Raw genomic sequence first — 18606 nt, forward strand, 5'->3', positions numbered from 1 at the left:
CCAGCCCCCGCGCTCTCCTCCTCCAGCCCGCGTGCTCCCGACCGACCGATCGCGGGATCTGGGACCTCACTGGGCCCGCTCACTCCTTCGGCCGCGGCCGCTGCGGAGAAAAGGAGCAGCTCTGCGGCCCGCCCGACCGGAAGGTGCTCAGTCCTGCCTGCGTTCAAAGAAGCGCCTCTCCTTAGGGGAGGCCGGCTCTTCGGCTGGGATGTCGGTGATGTAATGAGGGCATCTACGCAGAGGCTTCCGCGCTGGGAAGGCTTCTCCGCTGCCCGCGGCTTAGAAACGCAGCTGGAGCCCCCAGGAGTCCCTTCTGATCTCCTGCTGGTCCCCAGGCCCCGTGTTAGCCACCCCAGCATCCTGCCGCAGGCGCATGGTCCTGTGCATATTTGATACGGGGGTGGGGGGGATACAGGCCACCGCGTGCCCTACCTTCCCCACCCCCAAGCTCGCTGGACTTGGTGTGCATGGTGCAGCGGGTAGGGAGGCACAGGAACCCCGCTCCGGGCCCCAGAGGGCGCCTGGCAGAAGCCTCCGTGGGCCCCTTACGCCACCACTGTCACCTGCTGCATAAACCTGCAGCCTTCCCGGCCAGTCCGGCGAGCGTGCACACTTGCCAGGCGCCCCTGGGCCGGGCAGTTTCCCAGCACCAGCTGCAGGTAAGCTTGGCTGTGAGCAGGACTGTCCACTGGTGGTTGCTGTCAGGCAGAGCCGCTTGCCTGACCTCCTGCCTTGCTTAGGCTTAGGCTGCCCCCAGGTAGGGGCAGGCCCCAGACATGCAGTGCCAGTTCTGCACAGGGCTGTCCTTCCTAAAGGCACCTGCCATTCTCTGCTCTCACCGTGGACTGCAAATTCCCCCACTGGAAGGAAGTAGGCTCAGGACCACCCAGTGGGGGCAGGACGAATATCGGGGCAGTTAATGTTGTGCATGTGTGTATGCGTGCGTGTGTGTGTGGGGGGGGTAACTTGCTATGTGATCTTGGAAAACCCCCTTCTGTCCTGGGCTTTGGTTTCCACATCTGACTGGAAGATTGGTTGGGATATTTCTCCCACTGAGGGATGCTGAGGGAGGACCACGAAGAGGATGGAAAAGGACAGGGAACGGTGGGCATGGCCTTCTTCCACGCTAACCCTGGGAAGTGCCATCGGAAGGAGGCAGGCAGGTACGTGACCTTTGGACAGCCCCTCTCAGGTGTCCCCTGAACCTGAACAAAACAAAGAAGGCCGCAGTGGTCTCCCCGAGAAGAAACTGGGGTGTGAAAGTCTGGGAGGAGGGCAGGCAGGGAAGGGACAGGGAAAGGGGGACACTGGCAGTGGGTGAGTAGCCCTGCCTGCCTGATCATTTGCTGGAATCCTGCTCTCTGATCCCTCAGGGGAGCACTGGCACGGGGCACTCTGCAGAGTCTGGGCTAGGCCCGCGTCAAGGCCACCACTGCCTTTGGGCAGGGACAGGTTGTTAGCTTGGTCTCCCAGCCTCAAACCCGGGTGGGGTGGCTCAGTGCCAAGGTCTAGCATCCGTGGGCCAGAGCACGAGGCTGGCATCATGACGGCAAAGTGAGGGTGATCTCACAGGAGGGGTCTCCCATGGGAATGGCGCCCAGAATGGGTCTGGCCTCTCCACGACATGGTCCTGGCCACCTCTTCCCCGAGTCCTGCTGCTTCCCTGTCCTCCTTCACAAGTGTGTCCTCGCTCAGCCTGCGTCAGTTGTCACTGCCTGGCGTCCTCTTCCCCGGACACTCAGGAATGGGGGCAGCCATGGAGCATTTCCCCTAAGCCCTGGGCTCCAACTGCGTGAATCCTGAGCATTATCCACTCACTCATTCACCACTGTTACCGAGCATTGGCTGTGAAGTCCAGGCCTTCTAAAAATTATTCGGGAATGTGTCCCAAATAGTGCCCCTTATGCAGCCGCTCCTGGAGGTAACTCTCCAGCTTTTCCTTGCTCAGAATGCATTGTCTATAGACACTGTGTGGGGCACTGGGGCTGTAGAAGTACCTCTGTCCTGGAGTGAGCACACTGTTTAGTGGGGAAACCAAGCCAGTAAACCAAGACGGCAGCTTGCTGTGTTGAGAGGGTCAGCCTGGGGAGCACAGACACCTGCTTCCGTCAGCCAGTCACACTGATTCCGGAGTGAACACAGAGCTGCAGCACAGAATGAAGAGAAAGCCTCCAGCAAAAGGCACTGGGTACTTGGTATTTGTGGCTTATCCTTGGGACAGGGGTTGCATGGCGGCTGCCTCCCACCCTGTGCTCTGGACCCGCGACTTCCAGTATGAGCTAATTACAGAGTGCCATGGACCTTGTTCTACTGTGGTTCTTTCTTTTTCTCATGTGGGCCCCACCACAGGTCTTCCTTTCTCATCCATCCCATTCACTGGACAGTAGGTGCAAAGTTCATCAGGCCCTAGACCTCTGGCCACCCTTCCAAGCTCCGAGTACTGCACAGACCAGGAAGGGTGGCCCCGAGCAGTGGGTGGGGGAAGCCCATGCGCCTGGCAGCTCTGTTGCCCCCGCTCCTGGGTTGAAGGGAGGCTGTGAGCTGGGAAGAGCTGTCAATCCAGTGTGAATATTCACTACTTTAAAAAGAGCCAAGAAAAAAATCCCACTTGCCCCGAATCTGAGAAGGGCCTTGTTAGGGAGGCAGGAACTGTGCTGTAATTATCTCTGTGCTCCTGGGCACCACTATAAATACCAGGTGAAGAGGCAGCTCAGAAGGTTTGGATGGTTCCCAGGCTTTGGAGCTCCTTCCTGCCCCATCCTGTGTCACCTTCCCAGGGAGGAGCCTTCAGCTGGTCAGGGCCTGCCTGTCTCCGCTTCCGGGGCCACATCACCTTGCTAGACACCCTCTTGTCTCTTCAGCACCTGCCACTGAAATAGGATGTTTGCCGAAGTGTCTGGTGGCATCCTCACCCCTTGAGGTGGTCTGTGCGGCTAACGGAAGGTGGGCCGATAAGTTCTTCGGTCAAAGGATTTGTAGGAGTATTGCTTGTGACAACAGCTTCCATCTCCCTCATCCTCCGGGAATTCCCAAGGTTGCCTGTGGCTTTGCTCTGCAGGAAAGTCCTAGCCTTTCACCCCTAAAGTTAGACTTCGTGGGGGCTCCAGCTACTCATCACCCTGCCTCCTCCACTTCCTGAGGTCCAGGCTGACTGTCCTGAGGCTTCTCCTGTGCACGGAGGACAGTGGAGCTTGGCAGAGGCCACTCAGGACAAGGGCTGAGCTCACAGGCTCCGGTTGCAGCAGGGCCACCGTCACAGATACACTGTGTCTGCTGTGCTTCTGCAGAGCCAGCCCTTCCTGCCCCGGCCTGGGTTCCTTGGCACAGGTGTGGGCATGAGCACTGAAGAAGCAGAGTGGCAGAACTGAGCCTTCCACTGGGGTGGGCACAACTCGGAGGTGAGGTGTGGGATCGCCCACGAAGCCTGCTGTGTGATCTGACCAGAGTCCCACATCGCTAATCAAGTACCTTCCCAGGGAAATTAATGTCTCAGCCCGGGCGCTAAGGGGATGATGTTAAAGGCAGGGAGGAACTCTCAGCCCAGGGCTGCCCAGGCTGCCCCCAGCAGACACCACAGGGAGTGTCAGGTCGGGGTAGAAAGCTCTGCAGCATTTAAAAAAAAATTTTTTTTAAAAAATACAGACATCCTGCAGATTCCCAAAGGTGAGGTTCCCTGTTTTGAGAGTGGGCACTGTTTGTACTAATTCTCCCTCAGGGCGGAAAGTGGGCAGAGGAATCTGCCAGAGAGAAGCAGCGTCTGGGAGGGTTGGGGGGTGACCTGATCTCACAGTCCTGCTGCTGACAAGGCCATGCTGGAGGTGTCCAGCAGGGGGCCCACTCACACCAGCCAGAGTCCCTTTCCCCTGCAGGCCAGGGGCAGGGGGCTGCCCACCTCTGGATCCCTCTGCCAGGGAGTCCTGGAGCACACAGAGGGAAAACCAGGCCGAGGGAAGGCTGCCATGGCCAGCACCCATCTTCCACCTCAATGGGGTCCCCCACCTAATGGTGCGGTGCCCCTGGCCCCTGCGGAGACTGCAGCAAAAGTACAAATCGGCGTGCAAAGGAAGTTTATTTATCTGTTTAATTAAGAGGCATTTGCCAGCCACATTCGGGTCCATCCGTCTCACTTACAACCATGTCCCAGCAAAATTAAACATAATAAATACAGGGGAAAGTGAAAGCGAAGGGCACACTCGAGATATATGGGCCAAGCCAGAAGTTGCACAGGGCTGCAGTTATAAGCACATCTTTCTTTCACAAGTTTCTCTCCCCTCGGGGACCCAGGAGCCAGAGGACTGCTCTCGAAAAGGAGCTGTGGGTGCCATCTGACTGCTCTTTGCACTCAGCACTCTTGCCAAGCTTTATTTATTTTAAATGAGCCCCCAGGACTTCTCCCTTCTTCTCATCTGTAAAAAGGGAGAGGACTCGGCACAGAGCGAAAAAGCACATCTGAAAGCAGCTGCGGCTGTGATGTTCCACCTCGGGGAGGCTGGGGCAGAGGCCTCGGCAGCTGAAGCCTTGGGAAGTTCCTCACCGACTCCGACTGCGTCTGGCCCCTGAGCTCCTTGCAGGGCAGACGCATGGGCAGAGCAGTGCCTTGGAGGGGCGGCTCTCTGGTTCTCCATGCCAGCTGTGGCCAGGCCACCATCCAGGGCCTGGCCTCAGCATCCCACAGAAGTCAGAGGCAACATTTGTATTTCTGTCTCTGATCAAAGGCTCAAGAACGTGTCTGCTCGAAGCTCGCAGGAGTATGGGCATCCACAGGGGAAAATGGTGATTTATTATCGTTATTGATTGCTAACAGTACCTTGCCTCGGCTTCCTTCTCCCCTATCCTTTTCACAGTGCTTCACTGTGTCTCATCTGACTTGATCACGGCAAGGTAGGGAGGAAAGGTATAAATGAGGCCCATTTGCTACAGGATGACACTTTTAAGATCACAGAGGTAGCCCAAGGTCATGCGACTAGTTAGAGGCAGAGTCTGGGCTGCCACGCAAGACTCCTGACTCTCGGATTCACGGAACCTCTCGCTTCCCTTTGACGACTGTGCTTGGCACGCGCCCTTCTGCAAACATCCTCATCATTAGCCCTTGGCTCTCTCTCCTCACAGTATCAACCCCAAACCAAGTCCGTTAATGGAATAGTCGTTTGCAATAGCTGGGTATTTACTAATCACACAACTGCTCGGCCTGTGTGGCAATTATCTTGAACTTCCTCTTTCTCATTAGGCAGGAGGTCGTGAGAACTTGGTGGGTGGCTGAACCCTCTAATGAAGCCAAGGACAGGAGCTGCCAGTGGACTGAGGGAGCCCTTCTCCGGGGTCCTCCAGGCTCTGCTGTGCAGCGCTCCACTCCCTGGCTCCTTCCCCGTGCTCTGAGCCTGACCCACCTCGGAACCCTCCCGGCCCATTTAAACCTGTGCATGTCTCCTCCTTGGTGCCCGTGTGCAGTACCACATATGACCACAGGAGAGAGTCCTGGGAGGGGTGGGAAGGTGTCTGTCTGCCTGGAGATGGAGACTGTGGCTTGGCTTGGATCTCAAGGGAGAAGCCCCTGGATGGTTGGATCCTTGCTGTTTCAGGCGCCCAGGACATTGGTGGAGATGGTAGGACCGGGGAATCATAGGCACCTCACTGCTGGTGACAGTGCTAAAACTGCCCTTGGCACGCCTGCTGCCCATATGGGGTGTGTGGGGGGGTGTTCAGCACCAGGGACAGAGCCAGCGCTTGGGGTTGCTTCTTCCTGGTGACACAGACCCCCCCACCCCCCAGAGGAGAGCGAAAGGGAGCTGAGAAGCCTGAGGTGATAGGGCTGCAAAGGAAGTTGGGGTCATGATGCTGGTTCCTGCTCTAGCTGGCTGTCACTGAAGCCTGCAGGGACTGGTGCTGCTTGCTGTACTTCCCGACGCCCTCCGCTGCCCGTGGTACCCACGTAGCTTTTTATCCTGTTAGGAAAGCCTGCCTTATGTCTCACACGAGCCTTTCCCATCCTCACTGCATTCAGAGTGAAGGCCTTAAAAGAGAGACAAGGGGGAGATTGCACCCTGAAGCTGAAGCCGTCATCACCTTCTCTGACCCCCAGGAGGGCCTGGGGTCACCCGAGCGGAGCTCGTAGAGCACAGCTGCATGGCAAGGAAAGTGGCTGAATGAATCCAGCACTCGCAGTGGCCAGCAGAGCCCTGCAGAGGGGAAACTATGCCTGACATGGCCGCAGGTGGCAGGCCCCACTGCTGGGCCCGCTGTGCACAGGTTCGGTGAAAACTGCACTGAGGAAACCTGGGGGAAGGGGTCCGGGTTTGCTCTTTCATCAACAGGCGGGGTCTGAGCCGGCCACGGGCAGAGACAGCCAGGTGCCCTCCAAGCACCAGCCCCTGAGTGGAGCTGGCAGTTGAACTCAATGGGCTTCCGCTTAGCCATCAGCTTTTAAACGACTTCCTTTAGAGAAACCAGTGTCCCTTCTTCAGTATGGGGGGAAGAGAGGCTGCAGGAGGACAGGCTCATAGCAGCAGAGAGAAGGGATGGTGGCCAGGGACACCCTGGACCCTGCACTGGGAGGTTCAGTCCTTCAAAACAAGGAGAACTTCAAGACTCTGGATAAAGTGTTTGCTCTAGCCCAGGCCCCAGCACTCAGCTAGTTAAACACAACCTCAAGGTCTCAGGAAGCAGAACGCAAGAGGCTGGCAGCATGCTCTTCCTCTGCCCCTTCCTGACCCCTAAAGCCAAAGCATCAGCTCATTAAAAGCTCATTAGGAGCCCGAGGCACACAAAGGCCCGGGGAGGCGGTGCTGTCCTGGCAAAGCGCACGGCCCCGGGGAAGCCGGTGCACCGGCAGGCAGCCAGTGCCAAGCTGCAGACAGGCGCGGGGAGAAGCAGCCCCAAGGTGGCCGGCAGTGGGAGGCTGGGGTGGGAGGCTCCTCCAGCACAGCCTTGAGGGAGCTGAGCTGGTCCCTGGACTCGGAGGTGGGGACAACCTCGGCTGGCAGGAAGCAAACGGACACAGATGCTAGCTCACAGCTCATCTCCCCAGCTGGGCCGAATATGGAACTCCTTTCTCTGGCTCTGAGGGGCTGAGGGGAGGAGGGTGCTAGGCAGGACCCTGGCTAGCGTTCAGCCCTGCCTGGCAGCTGAAAACACACTGGGGAAGTTGTGTGAATTTCTGCCCGGCGTGTGTGCAATGTAAGCAGAGAAAGAGGCAGTGGCTGCGGTGTGCCCTTCAGAGTCCCTAGAGCTTGCCAGGGACCAGGGGAAGCAGCTCATCTGTGGACGGTGGGGAGTATGGTCTGACCTAGGTGCAAGGCTGTTTCTGGGCTGCAGCCCCCTCCGGCTCCCGGCGATCCTGGGTTTCGGGGACCCTTCCTCTTTTCTGCTCTGTTCTAGCACTGGGGTCCAGCCCCATCCTGGCACCGACACAACTCTCCAGTTCCAAAGCATGAGGTTTCTGAGAACTCACTGGCAAGGACTGGGGAGGGTTGGCAGCCAACTGAGGACCCTGTGCTGCTCTTAGCTCTCCAGCCTTTCCCCCCACCCAGCGTTGCACATTAGGACAGTGCGGGGGAGCCGTCTGTGCCTTTTCTTGCTTCTTCAGGATCCTGTGACTTCTGATTCTTGCTTGATTAATATACAGCCAACAGACACTGTATTTAAGGCAGCTTTAATTCTCTCAGGTCACCAAACTCGGGAGCAGCAAAGCTGCAAGGAGCCAGCCCTGCGATAGATCAAACACTGGGACCTTCAAATCACTCTGTGGCCCAATTTCTCATCACTGCTGCTGCCTGATAACCCTTGCAGCCTGGAGCCAATCTCTCTCTTTTTCTGGGGGTGGGCTCTGCGGTTGGATGTGAATGTCCACTGGTCAAACCCTCCTGGCAACCAGAAAGAGAGCTGGAAGGACTTAGTTCTTCAAGCCTGCAGGAATGAGCCCGTCAGCAGGAGGGACAGCGTGGCCAGGCCCTGGGGCTCTGGCACTGCCTGCACCCCTTGCCTTCCTGGGCCAGAGTAGGAGGATGTCAGTGGAGCCCTCTGGCTTGCCAACCTGCTGATGGCCACCTCTTACCAAAACATCCTGGCAGCCTGTGGGGCCTGCCAGTCTCCTGCTCCCCTTTAGGGCCCTGCACACCCTTATCCGCTCAGTCTCCCTTCAGGGTTTTCCTAGGTCCAACTTTTTCATCCTCTGGCCCCTGGGACCTCCCTGAGAGAAGGAGGCTGCCATCAGGAACACCTGGCCAGCCCTGGGCCTAGGGCTTCTGTGGGCTCAACGGTTTCCTTTCTGGCCCGTCCTCGATCCCCTTCCTGACGGCATCTACTCAAAGGCAAGCTAATTTTCCTACCTAACACCTGGACGCTCGCTGGCGTGGTAGGGGGCAGGGGTGGGAACGTCTATGTGGCTGCCATTTCCATGAGCGTCTTTTACAGACCTGGTGCATGCTGCAGTTTGGAGGCTCTGCAGAGCAGCACAGCGCAGGAGGATTACACTCGGAAGTGGGGCCTGTAAATTACCTTCCAGTGGGGGGCAGGGACCGGCCTGTGCCGAGAAACAAGCACACAAAGCCATTCTCATTTAAGAGCAGGATCTTCACGGATCAGAGTCTGATCAATCCTGGCTGCCACCAGCAACCCGCAGATTGGCAAAAATGTTCGCGTCAAAGTTGAAGGAAGCCCCAGATGCGCCTTCCCAGGCTCCACCCCTACTGCTCCTGTATTAGGGTTTGCCCTACACCCAGCCGCACTGGATTTATCCTCCCCACTCTGTCTCCATCCACTTAAAATATCATCTATAGATTTCCAAATTATTGCTACACTTTCTTAGAGAAGGATGCAGTGGTTAAAAATTAACAGCAAATTTATAGGAATTCTATATGGCAATTACAGAATTATAATGAAGGGGCTGCCACTCAGCCGAATGTGAGTAATTGGAAATCCACGCTGGGAGCTTGGGATCTTTATGGTATTGGGATTGTGTTTCTGAGAGTAAATGCTGTGCAGAGGGTCAGTGGACCCTTGAGCTGGCCAAGCTCTTCTCTAGAGGAAAGGGTGGCTGGTTTGCTGCCCAGGTGTTGCTCAGCGGGCACACAGGAAGGTGGCCAGAAAGCATGGGGACAGTGCCCAGCTGAAAGTGGCGAGGGTGGGGGGGGACAGAAGGAAGGACAGCCACTCCCACAGAGGCAGAGACATGGAAGTGCTGGTGTGTAGCGTGAGACAGCGGGGCAGCCAGCGCGTGATGCCCTCCCTCCCCACAGGTGAATTCTCCTAAAAGGCCCAGGTGAAAATGCAGAGGCCGCTTGGTCACCAAGACGTCCACTTTGTTGCATGCCCTGTGGTGCCACTGTCCCTTAGGTAACCGCTGTGACTGATGTGGGCCTTGGCTGTGTCCCTTTCGGCCCCAGGGGCTGAGATGGCTGTAGTCGGGCCCATATTAAGGGAACTGTGGTTTTGAAAAAGGGGGCCCCATGCTGGGACAAACTTCTGCCTGCTCCCCCAAGAGTGTTACCTAGACCTGGTGCTGCTCCATCCGGGGAGCCACTGCCCCCACGAGGTGGCTGAGCCCCAACACAGAGCTCACCCACAGAGATGCTGTGTGTGTGTGTGTGTGTGCGGACCATACACCGAAGTGTGAAGACTCAGCACAATACAAAGACGGAGAATGCTCTGAACACCAGTTACCTGCTGAAATGATACTATTTTGCATATATTGGGTTACTTTAAGTACGTTGTTAAAGATGGCGTGTAATCCCAGCACTCAGGAGGCCAAGACAAGAGGACTGCAAGTTCAGAGTCAGCCTCGACGACATAGCGAAACCCTGTCTCAAAGGAAAAGCATAATTATGACAAACCATCCCATCTGCTTGTTTGTGTTAATGCAGCTCCCAGAGGGTCAGCCTGCTCCCATGTGGTGTGTATCACGTCTCCACTGGATAGTCCCGGCCCAAGCGTGGACGTGGTGTTTCCTGCTCGCCTCCCTGCATCACTGGCTGGCCACCAGCCGCCTCTGAACAGGGGCACAGGCTGAACGCTGGCTGGATCTCCTCACGACCGGCCTCTGTTGGCAGAAAGCTCCCACTGGTCTCAACCCAGACATACCCAGCCCAGGTCTTGCTCCATGTAATCTATCTCTGTGGCTTGATTTCTGTTTTGTCCATCCTGACGTCTGTCCCCATGTCCTGCCAGCACAGGAGGACAGGCACAGAGAGCGGGGTATCTGGGTGGCTTTCTTCTCTTCCCTCCTGGGAACAGTGGCAGGGCCCAGCATTCTGCTGGTCGCTGGGCTTTGGGCTGAGCTCTGAGCAGACAGTGCTGCCTCCTGACCTGGCTGGGGACAAATGTCCCAGCGACCAACCCCTGGTGCTTGGATCCCTTTGCACTTGGCTTCTGGGTGAGCTTCTGCTTTTCCTTCCCAGGTAGTGCAAGAGGCCTCAGAAACTCCACTTCAGCGCTCTATGGCCTGGTGAAACTGTCACAGTCCTATGGTTTGGGCACACTGGGTCTCAGTCATCCCGGGCACCTTCAGACTCCTTTTGACCCTGACTAGAAGCAGAGAGAAGAAAGTGGGATGTGGGTATTGTCCTTCCCCTTTCCCAGATGGAGAAGCTGAAATACAGAGCAGCGAGTGGTGCGTGCGTATGCAGGAGTGGGACCCAGGACATGGGGTTTGGTCTTTTGCCCCTTCTGCTTGAGGAACAGAAGCAGAGCTGGGCCAGGGTGTTCTCAGCTTGTAAGAAGATCCTAGTCACAGCCCCTTGGCTTGCACAATACTGGCCTCACCCTGCCGGCACCCTCTACCAGCAGGAAGGGGTGGGCACCCACTCAGCCACCAAGCAGGGAGTCGCGCCGTGTCTGCCTCTGGCCATCCTGTCACTCTGGGCAAGTGTTTCTGTTTCTGCCTCTGCAGGAATGGGACAGGGAGACTTCCCTTCATACTGAGTCCCCATCTCGGAGACAAAGGAGTAGGCTCTCCGTAGCACTGCATAACTCATGTTAGTTAATTCAACAAATATGTACTGACTGCCTCCGAGAGCCCGACTTTGTTCTGTGCAGTGGCCAGGTGAGACAGCCAGAGAAGTCTCCCTTTCCTCCACCTGCAGGGACAGAATTTGCCCTGTTCATCTCCCAGGCTTTGGTACAGAAAGAACAGTTAACTCTCAATTATCTACGCAAATGGAGTGGAACATTCCAATGATAATTCAGAAAAAGCAGAGAGTCCACAAATAATTCTTATTTGAATTTGGACTGCATTATGCTTATTTTTGCATCGGATTTACCTTCCTAATTACTGTTTGTTCTGGCTTAGGCTCCAAATTGTTTGCTTTCTCAGAACCCATGCTGGGAGGCGGGGAGGGGTGTGCCCTAGAAGTGTGCCAGGTGGAAACCGGCCACAGCCCACCTCTCTGCAGCCCAGCCCGCCCTGGGCAGTGATGCTGGTGGCAGACGCAGAGCTGGGTGCTAGGGCTGCTTGACATCGCAGTGGGGCTGCTCTTGCCCCTTCACAGCTCTGTGGAGGATGGGTGGCCCGACCAGAAGAGGCTCACTAGGTCCCGTGAGCTGTGTCTTCCGCCTTAGGAGCAGAAGCAGAGAGGAGACGCTTCTCCTGCAGCCCTCGCTTGGGGCTGTCCGCCTCCTGCTCTCTGTCTCTCCCTGTCTCGTGCATGTCGGTGTCTCCATCGCTCCCTACTTCTTCTCCTCCGGAGCACCGTTCTCCCAGGAGACAGATACTTCCTTCTGCAGACCTGTCTTCCATGCAGCCTCGGGTTGGGGAGGACTGTGCTTCTTCCAGAGCAGTGAGCTTTGGCCAGGGCCTGTATCTAGTTGGGCTGCTCCTCTTTCTGGTTGCCCCATTCCCTTCTGTAAGGCAGACAGGGAAGGAGAAGATACAACCCGGCTAACTTCTGTCCTTGTGGAGCAGGGAGCCTGACACCCATGATGTCACTCTCCATGCCTCCTCTGCTCTCACAGGGGTCTCCAGACATGAGACAGGTCCTGCCCTGACACGAGGCAACATCTACCCGTGACATGCATGTGTGCTTCTGAGTTTCTAAGGTGCCCAGGTGCTCACCCTACCTAGGCTGCTTCAGTCAGTTAGGAGATATAGGTGGGCTGCACGCTGAACCATACTGGGAATGACACACTCGGTCATTTTCTACCTGAAACCTGTCCAAGGAAGCCCTCTGTCCTCTTGCCCTACAAAGTGATGCTTCAGGCCCAGGAGCAGTTGGGAAGTAGCAGACAGCAGACATCCTTCAGAGCCCTGGCATCGCAGAGTTTGGAAGCTAAAGGGACTTCCCAGAACAAATTGCCCAGGCCTCTGCTCATATATGATGATATTCTACCACTTTCTGGAGGGAAAAATGCATATCTTATCCCCAAAAGATGCTGGGCACACGGAGCTGAAGTCGGTTGACAGCTCTGTTGTCGGACTGCGCACTGAGCTGCTTTGTAGAAAGCGAGCTGGCAGCCAGTGGAGAGCAGTAGGCAGCTGGGTCTGTGGAGTGGACTCTGAGAAGGGAGGAGCATGGCCAGCTCACCTGGCCGTCTTTTCTGAAGGCGGAGGCAGGGTGGCAAGGGGCTGCCAGAGAAGGGTCCAGTGGCCTCTGTGGCGGTTGAGCCTGACCCATGGTGGGGACCCCGGGGCAGTACTCCCCACTGGCTGGTGGAGCTGGCCCCTCCCCTTGTGCCATGGCCTCACCGTCCTCCCTCACTTCCTCTCTCATCCTCCCCTCCTTCCCAGGGCCATGGGACTCCGGGGAGAAAGTGTGCCTGGGTGCCGCATTCCCTCTGCTCCTCGCCCGGCTGGGTGAGCCACAGGCCGTGGCACCTTCCCCGGGGAGGGAGATTAGCAAGGTGGACCGTGAGTAGGAGGAAGACAAGGTCCGCCTTCTAGATCATCTGAACCCCAGAACAGACTCAGAGGTGCCAGTGACCTCTGTGGAGGAACAGTTTGTGGGCAGACTGGTTTGGTCCAACTTCAGGAAATAATTAGTAGCTCTTAAATAAATATTTCAAGCTTTATATAAGCTGAAATAAAGTCAAGCTTCAGCCCCTCAGTTGTGAGCCCCTAGCTCACGTTCCCAGTGGCTGATGGTCATGTGTGGCTGTGGCCAGTGTGTCTGTGCCGATGCGAAACATTCCCACTGTGGTGGAAAGTCCTAGTGGACCGTCCTGCCCTGAGGCTTCCATATTTCCATCTCTGCAAACTGAGGAGAAAAGTCCCCTCTCTGACTACTCTGAGGCCGGAGACGACACATGGCCACAGCAGAGGGTGTGAATCAGAACCAAAGTGGCTGAGAGGTTCTTGGCAAAGCTACCAGTGTTCTGTGAATGGGGAGAAGCACCTGAAGTCCTGGGGGAGAGTTGCAAGGCCCCAGGACAGCCCTCTGTGCCACGGCCATTCCCAGGGGGCCAGATACAGGGTCCCGGGGGAATCTGACCCACTGGCTGATATGAGGACAGCACCCATGTCACTTCCGGGCCTCACCTAGTCCAGGAACAAATGTAAGGAGAGGGAACAAGCACCACAGACAGAGGCATGAGACCAGAGCTGTCAGGAGAGCCTGGGGCCTCACACCAGCCAGCCCTTTGCAGCCCTGGAATAGAGCCGTGGGGGAGGCGATGGCAGGGCAGGCCCTGAGGTTTCCCAGATCATGTCCGTGGGGCGTTGCTGAAGCCAAGAGAGCTCTGCTGGGCTGGCAGAAGCCCACACATGAGCTCAGTCATAAAGGAACAGAAGGGAACTTTGCACACGGGGCAAATCATTGCTGGAGAGGTGGGATGGGCCCGAGACTCCTGATCTCCTCCTGACGCACAGACAGAAATCTCCAGACCCGACAACTTCCTGCATCTTCGAACAGGTTCTGTGTAAGGCTGGAGGATGGGCCAACCATGGCCCCCTGCTCCCCAACTCTGTTGCCCTCAGCCCTCTCATCCATCCCAGAACTCTTCTGTTCTTCCCAAGACCCTCTTCTCCTCTTTCCCTCTTCTTGTCTGCTTGTAAAGAATGGCTTCCTCTACCTCACACACATACACAAAAGCAAAAGGGAACTTATAAAATCATCTTGACCCAATTGAGCTGTAAACCAGGCAATGGCAGAGGCCCAAGCATTACCCATAAAAACAATCCCTCACTCAGGAGTGCTCTGTCCTGTTCTCCAAGTTGGAACAGATCTGTTCTTCCTGGCCCCAAAGGCGATGAATGAGAGGGAATTCTGGACACTTTGAAAAGGGGCCATGGCGATGTACGGAGTGCAGGAGGTGGGATGGGAAAACTAGTCTGTGCGCTTCCGGAATTCAAGTGGTGCCAAACTCTTCCAGGAGGCAGAAGACCCAGCTTCCTGCCACCAGCACAGAGGGGTTTGCACGGGATGGTGAGCCCAACCCAGACTGCCCACCGCCGTCCCCAGTCCTGAGCCTGCCCAATGGCGTGGCGTTCTCATCCTGCCCTTGAGTGCCTGTGACTCCTGCTCATTCTCTCAACAGAGAGTTGCTCAGGTTTTTTCCCTCTCCTCCATCTCCATCTCTCTTTCGGTTTCTCCTTTCTTGCATTTGCTAGACTATGTGAAGCGCATTTGCTGAGCCCCTTGCCTCTGTAGTAATCACTGCAAACTCCTCCTGCCCTGGGAGCTGTTGGAAGTGGCCTTTTGCACCTCCCCATGCTGCCATATGCTATGCACTTGCTAAGCCTTCCTAGTGTCTGTCTCTTCACCCCTCCCTACGGGCTCCCTGTCCTCCGCACTTTCCCGACTCTTTTGGAGGATGGGGGAGACTGACAGAGAGCCCGGGGCAGTCAGCAAACTTTCCTGAAAGTTGCCTCCGACTCCCAGGCCTTCTCCCGCTGCGTCTCCTGCCCTGCAGCAGACAACCCAGATGCCAGCTTTAAACTGACGCCACCTCTTCACTCACTACAGAGGCTGCCTCATCCTCCTCCTCCTCCTCCTCCTCCTCCTCCTCCTGCCAGCTTCGCTCAGAGCTGTCACAGTCCCTGGGTGATGACACACACCTCTGGAAGATCAGCAGTCACTGCCAGGAGGGTGCCCTCTGTCCCCTGGGTGCTCTCAGAGGCGGTGACACAGCTTCCCTGCATGCAGGTGGAGTGGGGCTGGGCCTGGCCGGGGAGGAGTCTGGGGGAAGAATCTCAGACCCTGGGGACTGTGCTGTCCCTGGTTTGAGATGGACAGTGCTCCTTCCTGCTCTGTGATCTGCAGTGCCCTTTGTCCCCAGCAGAAGGGGAGCATCCTAGGGCCTAGAGGACACTTGGCAGGAGAGGCAGTGCCAGAACAACTTGGGGGTGAGTGGAAGGCATCACCCTCCTACACAGTGGCACAAGGCCTTTCCACGAAGGCACAGCTGTGTAGCTCACATATGTAGCCAATACCACCTTGTAATTCTCACCAGAAGCTTGTGGATGATTATTAATTCTTCAGCATTACACTAGGGCAGAGAGGTGCAGGCTAGGGGCTTTCCCAGGATCGCCTTGCAGGGCCCCCTGTGGCAGATGCCCCTGTACCACCCCTTTGCTGCAGCAATCAACCTATACTCATGCAGCCTGATAGCACTGCGCCTCAGTACTGCTCAACTTTCTCTTTCTGCCCTGGAGCTTTTGTACTACGGCCACACGGGCCACAAGCTCTCTCGGCCACGCGGACACACCCAAAACCTGGATGCCATGTGGAGCAGCAGCCTTGGCCAGAGCGAGAGAGGATCAGGTGGATGGATTCACACACCAGGCATCTCAGAGCGCCTCGTGGGATGAGGCCCCAGTGCCCGCAGTGGCATCGGCTGTATTCTGTGCCCTTGGGTGAGTCCTCCTCCCTGCCGTGCTTCGTGCTCCCTAGAGCCCGGCTCCCTGTGCATTTCCCAGAATGCACCACCTGTCTGTGGACACTGCTTTCCGGGGTGGCCTTCCGGGCAGAACCCAAACTAAGGCAGTTTGTTCCCAAGGTGGCTCAGAAAGCAGCCCCTGGGGATGGGCATCTGGAATGGGGTCTGTCACTGCTCTTACGGTGCTAAGGACCCCAATGGCTGGTGACAAGTAACACTGACAACCACTGACATGTAGGAGCATCGCGATTATACAGGCTGGGTGGTGGCGGACTGGGAAGGGGTCAGGGAGGACGTGCAAGCCTTGGTCATGCCACAGCTGCAGCCATGGTTTGGGGAAGTTGTGATTTTAAGCATCGTGGAGCTGAATGGCTTTTATTTGTGTGTTTAGAAGCCTTGAGAAAGGAAAATTATAGTCTCAAGGGACACTGGCCTCCATGTATCTATGCAAATAGACCCTTATCCCCTAAACTCCAGGGTTTAGGGCCGCAGAGCCTGGGCACACAGATGTGGCATTCCTCTCTCACAAAGCCAGAGTCATCCCCTCACCGGAGGAAGGAGCGAGACTCCGGATGAGAAAGTCCATGTGGATGAACCCGAGAGCCAGCCCCCAGGGCTGGCAGAAGCAGCCCTTCCCCTTTTCTAGAGGAACACTGGCTCTTCTAATCGGGGACCAGCAAAAGCCTCGACTGAGAAGCTTCCTCCCTGGACATCGCTTGTTCTCATCAAGAGCTCCCCACCTTCCCTCCTTGCCAAGAGCAGTAGCTGGAGTCAGGGCACAGCTCAGGCCAAGGGGATGGCCCAGCTCCAGGAGGAAGTTAGCCGCATACCCACAGAGAATGGCAGGACCCAGCTGGGTCCAGGGAACAGGAAGAAGAGCCGACGGGGAGGAGTTGAGTCAGAGGCAGACTACACGTCCAGCTAGCCAGGCAGAGTGGTGCTTTGGCACGGTAGTGAGGAAGGGTCTGCAGGCGGGGTGGAGGGACCAGAGAACCCAGAGATGACTCTGTGTCCCAGGAGGACCCAGGGGACACTGCACGGAGGCACAAGAAATTCTTCGCTGAGGGGTGCAGAGGTACTTTCAAAGCTTAGCGGCGGGTGCTTCCTGCAGGCCAGGGTTACCATTAGGAGATCCCATCACTAGCTGTGAGCCTTGGCATCGGAGAGGACATTCCGAAACAGCAGTGGCCAGGTGGTTGCGTATGACTATTGGCAGCAAGGTGGGAGTAAGTGCTGTCAGGGTCAGCAAGGAGTTGACGCCAGCCAGGGCACCTTGAGGGGCAGCGTCCATGGCTAACAGGTGAGATGGATGGGTGGCGAGTAGGATGCTGCCTGACTGTGTAACCAGAGAGAAATCAGGCACCGGTGACTGGAGACTGGCAGGAGTCATCTGGTGGGAAGCTGCGGGGCCTCGCCCAGTTCCAGGTTTCCATGGACTGCGGGGAAACCAGGAGGGACCTCACAGTGTCCCTGCTGTATGTCAAATGATTGCTCCCCATTTCCTCCCCAGAGGGACCTGTACACTGGGGAAGGGTGGTACCCAGATTCTGAAAGGTATACAGCATGCAGCTGTGGTGGACAAGGACATCAGTAAAACCGAGACACCACCGCAGCCACCAGTTGCGGGGGGAGGGGGGCTGTCAGTGGAAAGCCAGGGACATGTGACTTCTGGGGCCAAGTCCATCTTGCAGCAGGCCCAGAGACTTTGTGGGCTCATCCTGTGGTTTGTTCTCTGGACTCTGAGTAGACAATTTGGATAAATACACTTAGCATATTCCATAAGCCATATAGCGGTTTCCAGACCCCAGAGGGCCAGGGGAAAGCCCACGAGCCTTTCCCAACCCCTGGCTGAAATAGCAACTCAGAAAGAACAGCACACCCAGGACAGGGCGACAGCTGTATCTGCCACCAAATACTTAAAGGAAGAATGAGGTCCCTGTCACATTCCTGTTCATTTCACCTCTAAGGACCCTACAAAAGTGGACAAATCACAGTGGGTGATGGGGGTTTACTGTGGACTTGACTGAGTAGCCACTTCTAAGCACTGACCATAGTGTTTTATCTACTAGGATGGACCAATACGGCCTCTGTTGCTAATATACAGTGATGTGGAAAATCTGCACCAGTACAGATTGCTAAATGCTGTTTGCCTATACACGGGAAGGAGAGCAGTACACATATACCATCTTGCCAAAGAGCTATAATCAGCCCCATGCTACCTATCGCAACATAGTCTGCAGGGATTTGGTCACTGGAACATCCAGAGAGTGTCACATTCATCCATTGTCTCAAGGAGATTGTGCTCGCTGGACCAGGTGGGAGGAAGAAGTGAGCGTACGTAGGCCTGGTAGGCATACACTTGCGAGGTGGTGGGTGAACTCCGAGATGAGCCGTGGTTTTAAGTCTATCTAAAGGCCCTTGCTTTTCCATTGAGAAGGGGGCACAGAACGGTGTGGTCTCTTTAGATGTTGGGGGCAGAAGATACTTTACCTTGGGAACCTTGATCTGGCCCAGGGTCTCCAAAAACTGTCATTTAAGAAGGTCCCAAGGCAGAAGAGGGCTCTGCCGTGGATCCACGGTGCACTGTAGACTTCCTGGTCTGCTAGTGTCAGGTAAGGGTGTGGGAGGAGTTGCTGGCAAGTCTCAATAGGGGACACAGGGCTGACTCCTAAGGGTGGAGGAGGCTGGCTGTCACCAGGAAGTCTCCTTACTGGATCGGACTATATGGGGGTGCAGGAGGTGGGCAGATGCCTCTGGGGTCTCCTCACCTTACAACCTTCCCTCTCTCCACAGCCTGTCGGAGAT

At 56.3% G+C, this 18606-nt stretch overlaps 1 protein-coding gene and 1 long non-coding RNA gene across 2 annotated transcripts in view; one reads left to right on the forward strand and one right to left on the reverse strand.

Moving 5' to 3' along the window:
- LOC117287332 overlaps positions 1-2285 on the forward strand; it is a 3711-nt gene extending 1426 nt beyond the window's left edge. Inside the window, exons 2-3 of the long non-coding RNA XR_004518570.1 lie at positions 27-659; positions 1058-2285. This is a non-coding gene — a long non-coding RNA (uncharacterized LOC117287332). The remainder of the gene's footprint in view (positions 1-26; positions 660-1057) is intronic.
- Positions 1-18606, reverse strand: part of Rbfox3 (RNA binding fox-1 homolog 3) — a 287546-nt gene that overhangs the window by 72885 nt on the left and 196055 nt on the right. The gene's annotated exons all lie outside the window — the stretch shown is intronic.

This window comes from Fukomys damarensis, unplaced genomic scaffold (genome assembly GCF_012274545.1).
Source record: "Fukomys damarensis isolate Sample0158 unplaced genomic scaffold, DMR_v1.0_HiC HiC_scaffold_23, whole genome shotgun sequence".
Classification (NCBI taxonomy): domain Eukaryota; kingdom Metazoa; phylum Chordata; class Mammalia; order Rodentia; family Bathyergidae; genus Fukomys; species Fukomys damarensis.